This window comes from Phalangium opilio, unplaced genomic scaffold (genome assembly GCF_054372755.1).
Source record: "Phalangium opilio isolate 3A_F unplaced genomic scaffold, DU_Popi_V2 ptg000013l_1, whole genome shotgun sequence".
In the NCBI taxonomy this organism is placed as follows: Eukaryota; Metazoa; Arthropoda; class Arachnida; order Opiliones; family Phalangiidae; genus Phalangium; species Phalangium opilio.
Window position 1 is genome coordinate 292,558 of NW_028324148.1, and position 3,362 is coordinate 295,919.

The window sequence follows — 3,362 nt, forward strand, 5'->3', positions numbered from 1 at the left end:
ATGGCGACACGCTAGTACCGCCAGAGACAGAAAATCCTTTGGAGAATTTCAACCGGATTCTTCGAATTGAGGATGAGAAAGAAGAAGAGGATTCAAATACACGGGAGAGGACGGCCGCCTCTTCAGAATCGGAATTCTCCTCTTACCAACTATTCCCTCAAAATAGTAATTCTGCCCCTAAGGGAAGTTCAACTCCCTCAATTTTCCCTCCTCAAACCGGGATTGATTCCCTTGTTACTCCCCAATCAACGTCCAAAAGTGATAAGCCTAAAGTTAGGTTTACTACCACATTGCCTAATCCTAGTGTCAGAACAATCGGAACCCAATTTTCTCCGTCCCAACAAATCCCTCAATTAGGCCCAGACACTACCGATGAGGAATTAAAAGCTTTTATATTACCCTTACTCCAAACACTGGCAGATAATTCTAACCAAAATGTAGCAATACATAAAGCTATAGCTACTAGTTTGGATAAATTAGTTAGGGATCTACCTACGTTAATAAATAGAAGTTCAACTCCTTAACCGGGAAAAGTCCCTATCGAACCTCCAGAAAGGTTAGCTTTTATGGGATCGTCTAACGATAACGCCACCGAGTCTTTAGCAGCTTTTGAGGAGTATGCAAAATTTCATAAGCTATCTAATGAAGAAAGGTTAGCTGCATTGCCTCTCCTATTACGAGGGCATGCCTTGTATTGGTATAGGGATTTAGTCCGTCAATATGACGATATGTGTAGTGTAAACCCTTCCCATCCTCATTTAGCTTGGAGAACATTTAAGAGACCCTTTAAGGTTCAGTTTAGAGATTCCGAAGCTGACTCTAAGCTTAAGATAGAGATAAACCATAGAAGTCAGAAAGATAAGGAGTCGGTAGAGGATTTCTTCGGGGAAGTTATGAAGCTGAATTTAGGGATGACCCTTCCTCTTTCCGAAAAGGAGTTAGTTCCGATAATTAAGAGCAATCTGAAAGATGAACTTAGAACTCCCCTCCTTTTCTTACAATTTACCACTATGGAACAGTTAAGGAATTCCTGTAAAACCATAGAAAAGGATATTGAAGTTAGGAAAAAGAACGCTGAGAAAAGGGAAAAGAGGAAATCACCCACTAAGCCTAAAGTTAAAGCTGAGTCTTCTTGCCCAGCTAATAAGGGCTCTGCCCATAGTCAGTGTTCCCCCGGGCATTGTCAAAGCCCTTGTCCTACTTCTCCTTCACATCCTAAATGGGTATATCCCTTGAAACCCTTAGACTCTAGATCTCAAGCAAGAGCTCAAAACACTTCAAATAGAGGTCAACGATCTTATAATAGATATAATAACCAGAGATCGAAGTCACATGGTCGTCAATTGGCCTTGTCTTACCCATCTACTCGTTCTATCACTTGTTTTAGTTGTCAGGAACCTGGTCATCTTGCAGCCGATTGTCCGAATAAAAATATGATCCAGTCGGGGGAAGCCCAGACGGGAGAGGTCCCTCGTGGTCCCTCTCCCGGTGCCCAATAAATTCCCCTAACAAGAAGAGTGTCGCGTTTCCCTTGAGGATTGAATCAGTCCGAAAGGGTTCGGTTTATAAAAGGGTTACTATTCCCGTTACTTTTGAACACGCGACAGCTCACGCGAAATTAAATAGCGGGGCCGATGCCTCTTTTGTTAGTCTTGACCAGTGGCAGAAAATCTGTAAATATAGAAATTCTTCAGAGTTACCTGAAGATGAAGAACTAGATTGTGTAGTTTGGGGCGACGGCCGTTATACGTTTACAAAAGGTTCTCACGTATTAGAGTTTACTCTCAAATCAAATGAAAGTGAGAAACTATTCAAATTTAAATTCTACATAGTTCCTTCCCTCAATAGTGACTTTATACTGGGTCAAGATTTTCTTGAGGAAAATAGGGTCAAATTAGATTTTTAATCATCTCAATGCTTAGTGGGTAACTTAAGGATCCCTTTTTCAATACCATCAGAAAAGGATCCAATAGATTAGGAGATTGTAGAGAATATTAGGGACGCAGTTTCTGCAGCCTCTATTACTGATGAACAACGTCATCAACTAGAAACCCTTTTATTGAAATTCCCTGAGTTGTTTTCTGATAAAGTAGGAAGAACAGGACTAGTCTTCCACGAGATTCATACGGGTTCTAGTCCGCCCATAAAATCTCAGCCTTATCGAGTTAATGACCAGAAAAGAAAAATTATTGAACAACATGTAAAGGAAATGTTAGATGACGGGATAATTAGACCCTCAGTATCTCCTTGGGCTTCGCCCGTAGTTTTAGTTGATCAAACCAAACGGGGTAAACCCTATAGGTTTTGTATTGATTACAGAAAACTAAATCAAGTTACCATCAAGGACCCTTATCCTTTGCCTAATATAGAGGACATGCTAGCTAGGGTTGGAAGACCTAAATACATCACAACACTTGACCTTAAAACCCTAAGAATAGAGAAAAAACAGTTTTTGTGACTCATATGGGAAAGTACGAATTCAATGTACTCTCTTTTGGGCTTTGTAACGCCCCTAGCTCCTTTCAGCGCTTAATCGACGAGATTTTTAGGGACGCAGATTACTTCCAATTAATAGACTATTTAGATGATTTAATCTCGCTTAGCGAAGATTGGGATCAACACTTAACGTGTTTAGAATATGTCCTGAATAGATTAAAGGAAGCGGGTCTCACCCTTCAGTTAAAAAAATGTCGTTTTGCTCAAAAAGAAGCTACCATATTTGGTCACATAGTCAATGAAACAGGGGTGCATATAGATCCTTCTAAGATAGAAGCCATTCAGAAATTTCCTCCTCCTAAAAATATTAAGGAAGTTCAGAGATTTTTAGGGATGGCAGGTTGGCACAATAGGTTTATTAGCCACTATTCTCAAATAGTAGCCCCTATTAATAAACTTAAAAGAAAGGATCAAAAATTTATTTGGGGTTTCGAGCAGCAACAAGCGTTCGAAAAATTTAAGGAAGCCATTTGTAAGGCTCATCCGTTAGCTTCCTTTAGAAGGGATTCCCCGTGCATTTTAACTACAGACGCTAGTGATGCAGGGTTAGGTGCCCTTCTTTCCCAAATTCAGGATAATATAGAAGTCCCTATAGCTTATGCTAGCACAGGGCTAAAAGATGCAGAAACAAGGTACTCCACTAGCGAGAAAGAGTGTTTAGCCATATCTTGGGCGGTTAAGAAATTTAGGCCCTTTCTAGAAGGTCGTAAATTCACTGTCCTCACTGACCATCAGGCTTTACAGTGGTTGTTTAATATTAGGGAACCTATTTCTCGTCTAGTTAAATGGGCAATGTACCTTCAAACATTTGACTTTACTATTAAGCATAAAAAAGGAGTGGAGAACGTAGTAGCAGACGCTTTATC